We start from the raw sequence: 18,438 nt of genomic DNA on the forward strand, positions 1-18,438 counted from the left end.
GTCTGCTCATTTTCTACAAGGCACAAGTCAGGAGTGTGATGAAATGCTCCCCATTTGCCTGGACGGGTGCAGTTCCAACAACCCTCAAGAAGCATGACACTATCCAAGACTACTTGCTTGCCTGGCACCACCCACCACCTTCAACACTATCTTTCTTCACCATTGACATTCAGTAGCAGTAGTGTGCACCAAATAAAGAGGACTGTAGTTGCACGGGAATCTGTTCAGAGGAGGTCCACTGGATTCATTCCAGAGATGATGGGTTTGTCTGATGAAAGGAGATTGAGCAGATTAAGCCTATAATTTCCATAGTACAGTTGAGAAAAATGAGAGGAGGTCTAATTCAGGTAGATTAGATGAGAAAGGGATTGACCAAGTTGATGGAGCAAGGATGTTTCTCCTTATGTGGCAATCTAGAAAAAAATGGAACAGAAAGAACAGAATAGAAATTTGTTGTCACTTGTATTTTTTGTAAAAATACAGTAAAGAAAGTATTTAAGTCGTCATACACCAGCATTCATATTAATAACAGAAATCATATATTAAAAAAAGTTAAATGTTAGGACGAGCCTAATGCATCGAATTTAGAATAAGAGGTCATAGTTTTAGGGTAAGAAATTACAGATTTAAAAAAAGAGATAAGGAGGAATTAATTCTGTTGAAGGGTGAAGAATCTGTGGAATTCACTGCCCCAGAGTATCGTGAGTAGTGAGACACTGAATAAGTTTAAGGAGAGATGTACGGACGTTTAGTTAGTAAAGATTAAAGGGTTATGGAGGGGGGAAATCCAAGATGGCAGCGGTCTGAGTGGTCTGCTGTACTGGGCTCTGTGCCATACCCCAGGGCAAGGTGGACTTTTACACCCCATCCCCCTTATTAACCACCTCCAGGAGAAAAAAGTATTAATTTAAACTTGCTATTTGGAGCTGCTGAAATCGTTGGGACAGCTTTAAGGCCAGGATGAAGTCCAGTAAAGGGGCCTAAAGGAGGCCAGCAGACAGGGCACTCCCTACTGCATTGGGGGTGCCTGCAGCCAGTACTCAGTCTCCTGAGATGGCCCCTTTGGATCCAGCAGGACAGCAGCACTTACTCTCAGAGTTTGCCAAACTCTGAGAGTGGATTCAAGCAACAGTTGAGCCACTATCTGCCAGGTTAAAAAAGGATGAGCAGGAAATCCAGCTCCTGGACTGAAGAATGGAGGCAGTGGAGGAGAGGATGCGGCATCGGAGACTGTAGCGGAGGTCTCGGGAGGATGGATCCGAACACTGGAAGGCCAGGTTCGGGTCCTTCAGGATCAAGTCGACGACCTGGAAAACAAAACTAAAAGGAAAAGCTTACAGATCGTGGGTCTCCCGGAACGTGAGGAAGGCGAGGACTTCGTCGGCTCCTTGCAGGGGTGGCTCCCGAAGTTCCTGGGGTTGGAGTTGGAGTCGGGCCTGGTGAGCGTGGAGCAGGCCCACCGGATCGCAATGCACAGGTCCGGGCTGGACCCACACCCCGCGCGGTCCTAGTGCAGTTCCTGTATTATAGAAAAAAAACAGTTAATAGTTGAAACAGCAAGAAGACTGGGAAGGAATTCACAAGCTTTATTGTACAAAGGCTCAAGGATAATGATTTTTCAGGACTTTTCAGGAGCCCAAATTAAGAACAGAAGGACATTTGGTGATGTCAACAAAGAATTAAGGGACCTGAACATAAGGTATGCAGCCGTGTTGTGTTTAGCCCATGGGGGGGGGATTGTATATAACTTTGACTCCACCGAAAAGGCAAAGGGCTTTGTGAAATCTTTGAGTTGAAGAACCTGAGTCAGAGTGGGAGGGGAGGGGGCATTATTGTGGAAAATGGCTTGGGTTTTTTTTATTACCCCCCCCTTTCTACTTCCCTCTCCCCCTTTCCTTTTTTTTCTGGTTATTGGTTTTATATGGACAGTTTTGTTGTAAAGTTGTAAAATCAGAATTATTTTAGATATCGGTCGATTGGGTATTATCTAGGGCTCCTTTTTTCTACTGCTGTCCTTTTGATTTTTGTATTGGGGTTGGCTATATCTGTGGTTAAAATGAGTGAGGGGGCGATGGGCATCCATTGTTAGCTTTCAGAATGTAAATAACAGGTTTTCCTCATTTGTGAATTGCCTGGGGTCAGGGCATGGCCTCAGCTAGAGGGAGGTAAGATGTTAGTAAGGATTGAGAGGGGTACCCCCTATGAGCAAGGGGGAAGATCTCAAGCCAATTGGGGGTTATGTGGGTGTTTGCTTCAGTTAAATGTAGTGGTTTTTTTTAGTTGTAGATGTTTTTATAGGAATAGTTTTTAGATCTCATAGAGTTAATATCTTTGTAACCTGTCATGCCTCAGATAAGCTCCCTCCTCCTGGGAAATCACAGGCCGCCCTGGATGACCAAGGCTAGTGATTTGTTCAGGTGGTGCACCTGAAATATAAAAGGGAGCAATTCTCCTATTAAAAGAAAGAAGGTCTTATCAAGTCTTTGGAAGGAAATGGTGGACATTGCCCTGCTGCAGGAGATGCATCTAATTGATAAGAAACATCTGAAACTGCAGCAGGGGAGGGGGGTTATGACAGGGTGTTTTTCTCATCCTTCAGCTCTAAGAGTAGAGAAGTTGCTATACTGATAAGGAATCTCCCTTTCCAGGTAACAGAGCAGATTAAGGATGAACATGGATGGTTTATCATTCTTAAAGCCCTAATACATGGAGAAGAGTATGGTGTTTTGAATGTATCTTGTCCCCCGGCGCACCCTCTTAAATTTTTAATTGATGCATTGGCTAAATTAATGAATCTTGGGGTTCGCCATATGATTGCAGGAGGGGATTTTAATCACCTAATAGATACAGAGATTGATAGGGTGCCAAAAGGCCTGGCAGGTATGCCTGCACAGTTTAAACAGTTGGTGGACGTGTGTGATGAGTTGGGACTAGTGGATGTGTGGAGGTACCTCCACCCTAAACATTCTATTCCAACCCTCACAGGTGCCATACACGAATTGACATGTGTTTTACGCCAACTGATGGTCTGAACAGAACAAAATTGGGAATATAACTGTTTTGAATCATGCGCCAGTTTATTTAGATGTTAAAATCAAGGGTAGTGGAATGGATGCACGTCACTGGCGCATGGATCCATTTTTGTTAGGGGATAGCAAATTTGTTGAATATATTACAAGAGAGTTCAGGGCCTTTTGGATATCAATTCAGGTACAGCTAGTAATCCGGTAATGCTTTGGGAGGCCACTAAGGCATATTTACAAGGCCTGATCATTTCATATTCCATGACTAGAAAGAGGCAGAGGGAGGAGCAGCAACGGATGTTGGACGCCCGGCTGAAGGTAGCTGAGAAAACATATTACAATAGGCCGTCAGTGGTTAAACTTCAGCGGGTCACAGCTCTCTGGGTTGCTCTTGACTCAATACACACACAAACAGCTAAAAAAAAATCTCTTCTGCCATGCAAAGTTTGTTTGAATTTGGAGATGAGCCTGGTAGATATTTTGCTTATTTGACTAGGAGGAAAAAAAGCTTCCCAATCTATTACGTCTGTCAGGTAGAAGGCTGGTACAATTACCCATGAATTGAATTAGGGGCGTCACGGTGGCTCACAGCACCAGGGTCCCACGTTCGATTCCAGCCTCGGGCGACTGTCTGTGTGGAGTTTGCACATTCTCCCTGTATCTGTGTGGGTGTGCTCCGGTTTCCTCCCACAGTCACACAAAGATGTGCAGGTCAAGTGAATTGTCCATACTAAATTGCCCATAGTGTTAGGTGCACTAGTCGGAGGGAGGTGGGTCTGGGTGGGTTGCTCTTCGGTGGGTCGGTGTGGACTTGTTGGGCTGAGGGGCCTGTTTCCACACTGTAGGGAATCTAATCAATGTTAGGTTTAGGGAATACTTCACAGAGCTATATCGGTCGGAGGGGGCGAACATGTACAATAGGAACGCAGCCCTTTTTTGGAAATCTAGACCTCCCCAATATAAACACGGAACAGGCTTCCCTTTTGAATGCACCTCTAACAGTACAGGAGGTTCAGGAAGCAATAAAGCATCGCCCGGGTGGCAAAGCACCAGGGCCAGATGGATTCCCAACTGAAATCTATAAGGAATTCATAAACTTGTTCGTGGAGCCACTTCTGGAGGATGTACAACTATTCTTATACACAGGATTGTCTGCCACCTTCTCTTAGGGAGGCTAATATCTCCCTCATTTTAAAGAAAGGGAAGGATCCTGAAGAATGTGCTCCATACATGTGCTTCACTGTTGAATGTAGATTTCAAACTTTTATGCAAGATGCTGGCTCTGAGGTTGGCGAAGGTCCAGATGGGTTTTCTTAAGGGCCATAGCACCTCCAACAATATCAGAAGGGTACTGAACACAGTGCAGGTATGCCAGCAAAGATTGATTCTGGGTTTGGTTGTCTCTCTAGATGCAGAAAAGCATTTGATCGGATAGGATGGCTTTATCTATGTGAGTTCCTAGAGCGCTTTGGTATGGGGGGGGATCCTTTGCCAGGTGGGTAGCAGTACTGTATAATGATCCTAAGGTGGCAGTCATTACAAACGGTACTAAGTCAAATAACTTTAACATTGGAAGAGGCAGTCGGCAGGGGTGTCCTTTATCACTGCAGTTGTTTACTTGGCGATTGACCCGTTCGCCGAAGCTATTAGGAGCGATCCTGAAATAGTAGCAAAGGTGGGAATGGGGGAGCATACGATCACCCTATACGCTGATAACATCCTTTTATTTTTGGCCAATCTGGAGAAATCTGTTTTGCAACTGATTCGAACAATTAATTCATATGGTGATTTCTCGGGTTACGGGATCAAATTCTCAAAATCGGAAGCTATGCCAGTAGGGAAATTAGTCGAGGTGCCTAACCTGAAGGATGGAATGCAGTTCCTGTTTAGATGGTCGCCAAAAGGTTTTTGTATTTGGGAATTTTTATTACCTCTTCCTTCCACTAGCTGTATAAAGCTAACTATGTACAATTACTAGAGAGGATAAAACAGGATTTGCAGCGGTGAGGAGGCTTACCGTTATCATGGTTGAGCCGAATAGCCCTGATTAAGATGAATGTTCTTCCCTGCCTGTTGTACCCCATGAGAATGCTCCCATTGTTTTTACCTAGACAAATGTTACGGAGGCTCAATGGTTGGCTAGGGTCCTTTATTTAATGCCACAGGCGCCCTCTAATTAAATTCACTAAATTGCAGCTTTTGCAGGCTGAGGAAGGGGTGGATCTTCTGGATTTGAAGAAATACCAAATAAGTGCTTTGTTAACATATGTTGGTGACTGGGTACAGGGGAATTTGGAGTCGATTTGGCTGGATATTTGAGCCTCGCAGTTGAGATGTCCTTTAATTTATTATTCATGGACAAGATGAAATCCGTGACCCAGCAGTATAAAAGTCCAATTATTTTAAATATGGTTAAAGCCTGGAGGTTAATGAGGCAAGACGAGAGCTATTGGTCTAAGACATCACCATTTATCCCATTGGTGGGAGCCCAAGGATTTAAACCTGGGGCAATAGATTCTGGCTTTAAGGCATGGGAGAATAAGGGAATCTTCTATCTGGGAGATTTACTCAAGGGGGAGGTCCTGATGTCATTTAGTCAGTTAAGTCAGAAATATAGGTTGTCCAATAGAAACCTTTTCTGGTATTTCCAGATAAGGGACTATATACAGTGGAAGACCACGCTCCTGGTCCAGTGTTACAAATCAGACGTGGAGAAAAGAGTACTCTGGGGTACGGGTGCTCTTTCACTCAATACCTTATATCATTTACAAAAGGTCGTGTCCTGGGGGACATGGAAGGCTTCACATGGTAGACTAATCAGTAACATTAGATCACATGTGGAATAGAGAGTCAGGAGAGGATATTTCATCTGAGGTATGGGAAGACATCTGGGGGAAAGTAAGGAGATTGTGTAACATTCTTACCCACTGTGTGAGGAAAAACATTGTAGTGAATTGGACGTCAGAAAAACCATCAGGTCCTATGGGGTGATGTAGGCTGGTGATGGAACATCTCCCCCAAAACTACCTCAAAATATGGTGCACCACAAAACAGCACAGTTTTACAACACGTGGCGGCCCTTTTTAAATTATATTGATGCTGACCTAACAGCAATATTAATCTGGGCCGTGGTATAGCCGTGGGAATCAATATGGGTGCCCATGGGGCCCCAGGAGGAGGAGGCTAGGGGGGGGAAAAGAATGCGGGTACTGTAAATGGTGCTCCCATGGATGAGCCTCAGTGGAGGTGTGATGTGGGAGATAGAATAAAGTAGTGAGATATTATTTAATTCAAGTTATTTGAATTTAGTTTAAGTTAGTATTTATTTAATATGTTTGTAGTTTAATTTACGTTAAGTAGATATGTTTGTTCTGGTAGAATAGTAGATTATTGATTAACTATGTTATGGCTTTTTTGTACTGCCTTTTTTCTGTTTTATATTCAAAAATAAAGAAAAAACACATCAAATGTTTAGTAAAAGAATTAAAAAGGTTTTCAATAAAAATATTTATTAAAAAAAGGGCTATGGAGAGCAGGCGGGAAAGTAGTCTTCAGGTCAAACTGAGATCAGCCATGATCATAATGAGTAGCAGAGCAAGTTTGAGGGGCTGAGTTGTCTACTTCTGCTCCTAGTTCTTATGTCCTTGTGTTCTTTCATTCTTATGCACTGCAGAAATTCGAGGCTCATTCACCAGAACCTTCTAAACCTGCAACTATTACCATCTCGAAGGACAGAAGTAATGAAGAAGATTGAGGAGGGCAGAATGGTAGACATTTTTATCTGGACTATAATAAAGCTTTGACAAGGCTTCACATGGTAGACTAATCAGTAACATTAGATCACATGGGATTTGGGGAAGATTATCCATTGGATGCAAGATTAATGGCAGGAGACAGAGTGATGGTGGAGGGTTGTTTTTGGACTAGAGATCTGAGTCTAGTGGTGTTCCATAGGGAAATGTGCTGGGTCCACTTTTGTTTGTCATTTACAGAAATGATTTTAGATGAGAATGTAGAAGGCATGATTAGTATATTTGCAGATGACAACAAAATTGGTGGTATAGTGAACAGTGAAGAAGGTTACTTAGGATTACAAAAAGAGTGGCAGATGGAGGTCAATTTGGATAAATGCTAGGTATTGCATTTTGGTAAAACAAACAAGAGCAGGACTTATACAATTAAAAGCAGGGCCTTGGGTAGTGTTGTACAACAGAGAGAGCTACATTTCAGGTACATAATTGTTTGAAGTTTGCATTACAGATTGACAGGAGAAAGTGAGGACTGCAGATGCTGGAGATCAGAGCTGAAAATGTGTTGCTGGAAACGGGCTCATGCCCGAAACGTCAATTCTCCTGCTCCTTGGATGCTGCCTGATCTGCGCTTTTCCAGCAACACATTTTCAGCTCATTACAGATTGACAGCTTAACACACTTGCCTTCATTGCTCAGACCTTTGAATATAGGAGTTGAGGCATCATGTTGACGTTGTACAGGACATTGGTGAGGCCTCTTCTGGAGTACTGTGTTTAGTACTGGACACCCTATTATAGGAAGCATATTAAGTTGGAGAGTGTTCAGAAGAGATTTACCAAGATGTTGTTGGGAATGAAGGGTTGGAGTTTCAAGAAGAGGCTGGACTTCTTTCACTAGAACATAGGCGGTTGAGGAGTGACCTTATAGAGATCTATAAAATCATGAGGGGTATAGATACCTTGGGTGGGGGACTTCAAGCGTGGGGACATATTTTTATGATAAGAGAAAGATTTTAAAAAGATACAAATGGCAATTTATATACATAGAGAGTGGTTCATGTACAGCATGAAAGTCCGGAGGAAGTGGTGGATGCGAGTACAGTCACAACGTTTAAAAGACAAATCTGTTTTAGTTAAGTACATAAATAAGAAATATTTGGAGGGATATGGACAGGTGAGATTAATTTAAGTTTGGGATTATGGTCAACACGGACTGGGTGGACCAAACAGTCTGTTTCATGCTGTATGACTCTGACTATACAACAAGGGCAAGGCAGGAGGCTAGAAGAACACAGCAAGCCAGGCCTGCCAGAGCTGATGAAGGGTTACACCAGAAACGTTGACTTCTGCGCCTCCTGATGCTGCCTGGGTTGCTGTGTTCTTCCAGCCTCCTGCCTGTCTACTTTGGATTCTAGCATCTCCAGTTTTTTTTGTCTCTGTGACAAGGGTAGTAGTTACATGGGAACATCACCGCCTGCAAATTGCCCCCAAGACACTCACCATCCATACTTGGAAGTATATAAGCCGTTCCTTCATGTCCCTTGGTCAAAATTCCTAACAGCACTGAGATGTACCTACCAATTACTCCCATTAGTGAGTTCTTTCCCTCTGCAATTTCTTATCTCTAAAAATGATTTTATATCTTGATTTACTGAACTAACAATTTCTCACTGCTGTGCCGATCTCATCTTTTATTAACAGTATTACCCCATCTCCTTTCATCCTTATTTCCAATATGACAAATATGTTTGAATATTTTGTTCCCAGCCTTGGTCACTATGTCTCTGAGTATCACATCATACTAATTTATCTCTATTTATCAATTCATCCATCTGGTTATGAATTTTACATTTAGAAAAAGAGATTTTAATTTGTCTTTTTGTCATTCTTCCTACTCAGACCTCATGTACTGGTGCATTCTTCTGTTTGTACGGATCTGTCCCTTCCCCTAACATTCTAGTTATCATTCTCTATATTGCTGATTATGCTATCTCCTTGCCCTTTCTTGGTAAATTCTTAATACTCCCTTTATATGAATCTGGCCCCTTCTATTTTGTTAAAACCCCTCTTTATATGATTTGTCAGGCGTTGAGGAGGCCACACCTGGAGCATGGTGTGCAATTTTGGTCTCTTTATTTTCGGAAGGTATATGTGACAATGGAGGGAGCGCAAGAAAGGTTTAACAGATTGATTGATTGATTGATTCCTGGGATGTCAGGAATTAATGTATTCACTGTTTAGAAGAATGAGGGTACTTATAGAAACCTAACGGGGCTAAAAAGGATAAATGCAACAAGCATGTTCCCAATGATCCAGCAGTCCAGAACTAGGAGTCACAGTCTAATTATATCATGGACGCTATATGAGATGAGGAAAGATTTCTTGACCCAGAGAGAGGTGAGTCTGTCATTTTCACAGAAAGTGGTTGAAACCAAAATATTCAACGTTTTTAAGAAGGAGCTAGATATAGTTCTTAGAGCTAAAGGGATCATAGGGTATGGGGAGAAAACAGGAACGAGGTACTAGTTGGACGATCACTCACAATCATATTAAACGATAGAAAGACCTTGCAGTGTTCTTGCTCATTTTCTATGTTTTTATGTTTTACTCTAGGTACAGCCTTTGAGCTTGTGCAAAGGTAGATGTATCATAATGACAGCAGATCACGTGGAACAGGACTGATTCTGCACAGTTCCAGATGATGTACTCTCTTACTATATGAAAACAGAAAGTGTTATAGAAGCTCAGGAGGTCTCAATTCAGCAGCGAAAGAGTTAATCTTTTGAGTCCAACATGACATCTCTTCAGAATTCCTACATCACAGAAACAGACCCTTCAGTCAAACTCATCCATGCCGACCAGATATCCTAAATCAATCTAATCTCATTTGCCAGCACTTGGCCCATATCCTCTGAACCCTTGCTATTCATATACACATCCAGATACCTTTTAAATGTTGTAATTGTACCAGCCTCCACCGGTTCTTCTGGCAAGTCATTCCATACACGCACCATCCTCTGCATGAAAATGTTGCCCCTTACATCACTTTTAAATCTTTCCCTTCTCACCTTAAACCTATGCCCTCTAGTTTTGCACTCAACCACTCTGGGGGAAATGCCTGGCTAGTCACTTTATCCATGCCCCTCATGATTTTATAAACCTCTAAGGTCACCCCTCAGTCTCCGACACTTCAGGTAAAATAGCCCCAGCCTTTTCAGCCTCTCCCTCCAACACTGGCAACATCCTTGAAAATCTTTTCTGAATCTTTCAGGTTTCACAACATCTTTCCTGTAGTAGGGAGACCAGAATTGAATGCAGTATTCCAAAATTGGCCTAATCAATGTCCTGTAGAGCCTCAACATGACCTCTTTACTATTCCTTATGTACAGTTACATTTAATAAAGCATGTTTATGTTCACTTACAAGAGAATGGACTGCATCTTCCTCCATATTACAGAATCCAAAGTTTATATTCCAGTCCATCAAATCTGAGTTGAGGTGTAGACACTTACTGCAGATGTGGTTTTTGTGGATCATATTAGTGCTATATGCTAGCTGCAACACATCAACTGTCCTGTCATCTTTATTGTGTAGTTATTAACTAGTCAGGGTTTAAAGTTTACAAATATCATTCAAGCGTAATCTTTATATAAATCAACTAATTTGACTCGTCAAACTACAAATTTTACATGTCCCCAGTGCTCAATTTAACCTATTATCCCAGTTTAGTGAGAAAACAAACCAACCAATCACCTATCTAACCTAGTAGTTTACCTAATTAATCCCTCAGGAGCTCAGCTCTTGGGTCTCGCTATCTCAGGTACTCTTTCCAAAAGATAGCATCGCACCTCTTTCTTTCATCGCACTGAATTTCCCCTGTCATCAAATTTCCAAGGGCAGTACTTTGCTCAATTGAGGCTCCATGTTATGAAGATACTGAAAGTTTTGTATCTATGTTTACGAACAAAGCTATTTGGGAATTCAATCTATGTGGACATAGGGCCTGCAAAGAATGGAGTGAGGTTAGGTCAGTGAATAACAAGATGGCAAATGGAGTATAGCGTGGAGGAGTGTGAGATTATTCATTTTGGTCAGAAGACTACAATGTCAGATTTAAAAAAAAAACTCAAGGTTTCTCAGTATTGTTGTTTCCCTCATCACCAAAGTTGTGAAATGTGTAAATGTAAGTGTACAGAGAGACTTGAGTGGGCAAAAAGAGAGCATTCAGGATCAGCAAGAAATTTGTAAGGCAAATAGCATATTTATTTATTTTTTTCTATGACAGAATGTGGGAATCACTGCCTTTTATTTCCTTTAGGAGAAAGTGAGGATTGCAGATGCTGGAGATCAGAGCTGAAAAATGTGTTGCTGGAAAAGCGCAGCAGGTCAGGTAGTATCCAAGGAGCAGGAGAATCGATGTTTTGGGCATAAGCTTATGGCCGAAACGTTGATTCTCCTGCTCCTTGGATGCTGCCTGACCTGCTGCGCTTTTCCAGCAACACATTTTTCAGCTTTTATTTCCTTTGTTCATTCACAGGACAAGGACGCCACTGGCTAAATAGCATTTACTGTCCATCCCTAATTGCCCAAAGGGTAGTTAAAAGTCAACCACATGGCTGTGGGTCAGGAGTCACATGTAGGCCAGACGAGGTAAGGATGGCAGTTTCCTTCCCTAAAGGGATTAATGAACCAGATGGGTTTTTCTGACAATCGATTCATGGTCATCATTAGACTCTTAATTCCAGATATTTATTGAATTCAAATTCCACCAACTACCATAGCAGAATTCTAACCTGGGTCTATCTAGGTCTCTGGATTAACAGTCGAGCGATAATACCTCTCGGCCATCCCTTCCCCTACATCAGCATTATTTGCACATCCCTATATCCTTTGTATCACCTTGAATCACCGCAGTCCATGTGGTGAAGATTCACTTGCGGTATTGCTGGATGAGGAATGATATCACACCTGGAGTAATTGTGGGTGGTTTTGGTACAAATCCAGACCCAACGTGCTGCCCAAGACTCCATTCCCCACATTAAAATCCCAATTCCTACCCCACACCTTTTTAAAACCCCATTCCTCACCCCACTTAAAAATCCCAGCCCTCACACTCACCCCACATTAAAAGCTCACTTATCACTTTCAACCCACATTAAAACTTCATTTCTCACTCCCATCCCACCTTAACACCTCAAACCCCACACTACATCAGATTATCAATTCTTACTCATCAATTTTTATAGATATACCATAGAAAGTGTCCTATCTGGATGCATTGCAGTATGGTTTGGCAACTGCTCCTCCCAAGACCACAACAAACAACACAGAATCATGAACACAGCCCAGTCCATCATACAAACCAGCCTTCCATCCATTGACTCCATCTATACTTCCCACTGGCTTTGAAGAACAACAAACAATCGAAGACCCTTACAACCTCGGTTACACTCTTTTCCACCTCTTCCATCCAGCAGAAGATATAAACGTTTGTATACATGTACGGACAGATTCAAGAACAACTTCTTCCCCGCTGTTATTAGACTTCTGAATGATTAGATTAGGTTACATTACAGTGTGGAAACAGGCCCTTCGGCCCAACAAGTACACACCGACCCGCAACCCACCCATACCCCTACATTTATCCCTTACCTAACTCTACGGGCAATTTAGCATGGCCAATTCACCTTACCTGCACATCTTTGGACTGTGGGAGGAAACCGGAGCACCTGGAGGAAACCCACGCAGACACGGGTAGAATGTGCAAACTCCACACAGTCAGTCGCCTGAGGGGGGAATCGAACCTGGGTCCCTGGCGCTGTGAGGGAGCAGTGCTAACCACTGTGCCACCGTGCCGCCCACAAACCTCTCAAATTTTAAATTTAATGTTTATCTCACTCTCTGTGCACCTTCCCTGCAGCTGTAACATAGTTTTCTTCATTCTATTCTATTACGCTATGCACTTTGTATGGCATGATCTGCCTGTACTGCATGCGTAACAAAAGTTTTCACTGTTCAAAGTTACATGTGACAATATTAAATCAAAATTTAAATCATTAAAACCTTGTTTCATTTGATTTGATTTTATACTGTAGTCACATGTTCTTAAGTACAGTGAAAAGCTTTGTCTTGCAAACAGTGCAGACAGATCATAGTAAACAAAGACATGCAAATCATAGGGTGTTTAGACAGAATGAAGCACACAGGTCACACTGCACAGAAAGTACACAAAGCAAGATCAACATGAACAAGATCAACATTATTTCAAGTTAGAGTCCATTCACCAGTCCAGTAACGGCAGGGAAGCAGCTGTTCTTGAACCTGTTGGTGTGTGTGTTCAAGCGTCTACATTTTCTGTCTGACAGAAGAGGTTGTTGGAGAGCATTGCCGGGGAGAGAAGGGTCTTTGATGATGTTGGCACGGCAACGAGAAGTGTAAGTGAGATCCATGGGTGAGAGAGTAGCTTCCATGATGGTCTGGGCTGTACACAACTTTCTGTAGTTACTTACAGTCCTGGGCACAGCAATTGCTGTCTCAGGCCGTTATGCACCTGGATAGTATGTTTTCTGCAGTGCATCTGTAAACGTTGGCGAGGGTCCTTATGGACATGCCGGATTTCCTACGCTGCCTGAAGAAGAAGAGGTATTGTTGTGCCTTGTTCACCATTGCATCTACATCGGAAGTCTAACTTGGTGGGCGGCACGGTGGCACAGTGGTTAGCACTGCTGCCTCGCAGCGCCAGAGACCCGGGTTCAATTCCCGCCTCAGGCGACTGACTGTGTGGAGTTTGCACATTCTCCCCGTGTCTGCGTGGGTTTCCTCCGGGTGCTCCGGTTTCCTCCCACAGTCCAAAGATGTGCAGGTCAGGTGAATTGGCCATGTTAAATTGTCCGTAGTGTTAGGTAAGGGGTAAATGTAGGGGTGTGGGTGGGTTGCGCTTCGGCGGGTCGGTGTGGACTTGTTGGGCCGAAGGGCCTGTTTCCACACTGTAAAGTAATCTAATCTAATCTAAGTCCAGGACAGATTGTCAGATCATCACTCCAAAGAACTTGACACTCCCGACCCTGTCCACCTCAGCTCCATTTCTTCCTGAAATAAATGATCATTTCCTTTGTTTTGAGAGAGAGGTTGTTATTGCACCACGACACCAAGCCCTCTATCTCCTTTTTGTATTCTTAACCATCGTTTTTGATAGCCGCCCTACCAAGGTGGCGTCATCAGCAAACCTGCAGATGGCATTCATTTGGAATTTGGCTACACAGTCATGGATGTACAGGGAGTACATTAGGGGGCTGGAAATGCATCCCTGGGGTGCTCCGATGTTGAGGATTATTGTGGAGGAGGTGCAGTTATCTATCTTCATTGATTGCAGTCTGTGGGTCATGAAGTGAGGATCCATTGCAGAGGGTTGAGCCAAAACCTAGGTCTCAGAGTTTTGAGATTAGTCTGGAGGGGATTGTGGAGTTGAAGGCGGAGCTGTAGTCAATGTGTCAGAGTCTGATGTAGGTGTCCTTGTTATCCCAGATGTTCCAGGGATGAGTGTAGGGCTAGGGAAATGGAGTCTGCTGTGGACCTGTTTCGAGGGAAGGCAAACTGCAAGAGATCAAGGCCAGTTGGGAAGCTAGAGTTGATGTAAGCTATGGCCAGCCTCTTGAAGCACTTCATGATTATGAAGGCACATTGCGTGCGCTTTCTTTAGTTCTGGGATTTTGGTGGTCTTCTTGAAGCAGGTGAGGACTTTGGCTTGTAGGAGGGAGAAGTTGAAGACGTCAGTGAATACCTCCACCAGCTGGTCCACACAGGATCTAAGTGCACAGCCAGGGACTCTGTCTGGGCCTGTCGCTTTCCTTAGGTTGACTGTCAAGAAGACCGATCTGACGACTGCAGCGGTCACGGAGGGAACAGGTGCCTCTGGGGCTGTCGGAGCAGGTGACACCATGCTGCTGACATTCTGCTCGAACCAAGCATAGAAAGCATTGAGTGCGTCAGGGAAGGAAGTGGTTTAGTCTCCTATCGCGCTCTGCTTCATTTTATTTCCTGTTATGTTGCCTAGGCCTTGCCATAGGCAGCTGGTATCTGTATAGTTGGTTTGGGCCTCTAACTTAGTCCAGTACTGCCTCTTGGCATCTCTGATGGCTTTGCAGAGGTCATCTTCTGTATATGTCTGGATTGTCTGGATCCCTTACTCCCAATTCCTCTGCCTCCACCATATCTGCTTCCAGGAGGAGCAATTCCACTCCAGCACATCCCAGATGGCCTCCTATTTCAAGGACTGCAATTTCTCCTCCCATGTGAACAAAAAATGCCCTCCACTGCATCTCCGCCACTTTCTGCACCTTCGCCCTTGAATCCCACCCCTCCAACCGCAACAAAGGTAGAACCACCCTGGTCCTCACCTTCCACCTCACTAATATCCGGTTACAGTGCATTATCCTCCATTATCTCCGCAACCTACAATCAGACCCCACCAGCAGAGATATATTTCTCGCCCCACCCCTATCCGCATTCCACAGGGACCATTCTCTTTAGATCCACGGCTCCCACCAAACCAACCTCCTGTCCTGGCACCTTCCCTTGCCACTGCAAAAGGTGTAAAATCTGCGCCCACGCCTTCCTGCTCACCTCCATCCAAGGCCCCAAAGGATCTTTTCACATCCGGCAGAGAATTTCCTGCACATCCAAATACCTCATCTACTGTGTCCGTTGCTCTCGATGTGGTCTGCTCTACATTGGGGAGACAGCACGCCAACCTGTAGAATTCTTCAGGGAATATCCATGAGACACACGCACCAAACAACCCCACAGCCCTGTGGCCGACCACTTCAACTTCCCCTCCCACTCCACCAAGGACATGCAAGTCCTGAGCCTCCTCCACCGACAAATCCAAGCCACCCGACACCTGGAGGAAGAATGCCTCATTTTCCACCTAGGGACTCTCCAGCCACATGAAATCAATATTAATTTCACCAGTTTCCCGATCTCCCCTCCCCCCACCTTATCCCAGATCCAACCGTCCAAGTCGGCATCACCCTATTGAACTGTCCTACCTGTCCATCTTCCTTCCCATCTCTCTGCTCCACCCTCCCCTCCGACCGATCATTCTTCTCTCCTACCTTCACCTACCTACCAGATACCTTGCCCACAGCCCCATTCCCCCTCCTATTTATCTCTCAGCCCCCTTCCCCCTCCACATTCTGATGAAGAACTAATGCCTGAAACATCGACTCTCCTGCTCCTTAGATGTGCCACACTTTCTGAATCATCCAACAACTGTCAATTACGGACTCTGGAGATGCCCAGTGTCAATCTCGGCCGAGCCCTGCCCACCATGTGCCAAGACCTGACCACATCCTTTGCTCCAGACCACACCCACCGCCAGTCTTTTCACGGTAGATGCTGCAAGACGTGTCAGAGTGTCGACACCGATACCACCATTACACATGGGGAAACCTCCCACCATGTATGTGCAGGTACTCATGTGATTTGGCCAACATTGTCTATCTCATACACTGCAGGCAAAGACGCCCTGAGGCATGGTACATTGGTGAGACCAGGCAGAGGCTATAGCAATGGATGAATGGACACCGCACAGCAATCAACAGACAGGAGTGGTCCTTCCCAGTTGGAGAACACTTCAGCTGTCCTAGACATTAGACCTCGGACCTTCAGGTGACCATCCTCCAAGGTGGACTTGAGGACAGGCAACAACGCAAAGTGGCCAAGTTCGGCACGCACGGGGATGGCCTCAACCAGGACCTTGGCTTCATGTCACACTACAAAGTGACCTCACTACACACACACACACTCATAAACAGACACACAGACACTCCTACAGACACACCCATTCCTACAGACCCATAAAGTCATGCAGACCCTCTCTCATACACAAGCTTTTTCTCTTACGTTCACACATACACTCCCAGTCATACATACACCCTCTCACAGACGTATCCCTCTTTACACTCACACACATACTCTCTCACAGACACTCATACCACCATCCCCGCGCGCACACACAAACACGCGCGCGCACACACACACACACACACACACACAGGTTTGTGGGGTGAATTTGTAATTGCAGAATTGCATTTTATTTTGCTCAAAAACTGCATGAATCCATGTAAGATTCTGTAAATCCCCTTTTTAGATTAGAATCAATCTGAACATTGGGGCACAGACAGCCTCACACAGGGCACCTCATACTTTCAACGCATTATCTGGCCCAATATGCACCTATTAGAGTCAGAAAGTCAAAGAGATGTACAGCACTGAAACAGACCCTTCTATCCAACTCGTTCATGCCGACCACATATCCCAACCTAATCTAGTCCCATTTGCCATCACTTGGCTCATATCCCTCTAAACCCTTCCTATTTATAAACCCATCCAGATGCCTTTTAAATGTTGCAATTGTACCAGCCTCCACCACCTCCTCTGGCATCTCATTCCACACACGCACCACCCTCTGCATGAAAATGTTGCCCCTTAGGTCTCTTTTATATCTATCTCCTCTCAGCCTAAATCTACGTCTTCTAGTTCTGGACTCCTCCAGCCCAAGGAAAAGACTTTGTCTATTTATCCTATCCATGCCCCTTATGATTTTATAAACCTCTATACAGTCACCCCTCAGCCTTCGATGCTCCAGGGAAAACAGCCCCAGACTATTCAACCTCTCCCTATAGCTCAAATCCACCAATCCTGGCAACACCCTTGTAAATCTTTTCTGAATCCTTTTTTATTTCACAACATCCTTCCAATAGGAAGACGACCAGAATTGCATGTAGAACAGAATGAGCTCATATCCTTAAGGTCTAAGAGATCTACTAAAAGTATTGCAGCATGCAAAATGGAGGTAAGAGACAACATAAATTTCTAAAGAAGAAACAAACAAAAACAGGAAAAGCACAGGTCCCAGAAACTGGAAAAGATGCAGTGCAGTAAGGGGTTAAAATGGGAACATGAAAATAATTTTCAAAGGATTTTAAATTAATCAAAAACAGTATTGTATTCTAAAAGACAAACAATCCAGGTCTTTTTCAATATATAATTTCAGTTACATTAAACTTTTGCTATAAATTCTGTGTCTAACGATCTTATATTCCACAACCACCTGATGAAGGAGCAGTGCTCAGAAAGCTCCTGCTTCCAATTAAACCTTTTTGATTAGATTACATTACAGTGTGGAAACAGGCCCTTCGGCCCAACAAGTCCACACCGACCCGCCGAAGCGAAACCCACCCATACCCCTACATTTACCCCTACCTAACACTACGGGCAATTTAGCATGGCCAATTCACCTGACCCTGCACATCTTTTGGACTGTGGGAGGAAACCGGAGCACCCGGAGGGAAACCCATGCAGACACGGGGAGAACATGCAAAATTGAACCCAGGTCTCAGGCACTGTGAGGCAGCAGTGCTAACCACTGTGCCACCGTGCCGCCCACCTGTGCCACCTGTTGGACCATAACCTGCTGTTGCGTGATTTTTAACTTTGTCCAACCCAATCCAACACCAGCGTCTCTAAATCATGACGTCAATCAAAGATTGGTCCTACCCATTGGTCCTGACCACGCCCATTGCCCGGACGGTGCTTGTACCGCCCATTGGTTGTGACCTCGCCCATTGTCGGAATGGTACTTGTCCCGCCCATTGCCCCGAC

The 18,438-nt window shown here is 44.3% G+C and overlaps 1 long non-coding RNA gene across 1 annotated transcript; it reads right to left on the reverse strand.

Annotated features, from left to right (window-relative positions):
* On the reverse strand, positions 1–18,401 carry LOC148142741 (uncharacterized). Its single transcript, XR_015751929.1, has 3 exons — positions 18,334–18,401; positions 1,339–1,519; positions 1–413 (listed from the first exon to the last, which is right to left on the reverse strand). It is a non-coding gene; the product is annotated as an uncharacterized LOC148142741 (long non-coding RNA).
* Between the last annotated feature and the right edge of the window lie 37 nt (positions 18,402–18,438).

The sequence above is a fragment of the Chiloscyllium plagiosum genome, unplaced genomic scaffold, assembly GCF_037043375.1.
Source record: "Chiloscyllium plagiosum isolate Xiang-an unplaced genomic scaffold, Cpla_swu_hap1 HiC_scaffold_28, whole genome shotgun sequence".
Lineage (NCBI taxonomy): Eukaryota > Metazoa > Chordata > Chondrichthyes > Orectolobiformes > Hemiscylliidae > Chiloscyllium > Chiloscyllium plagiosum.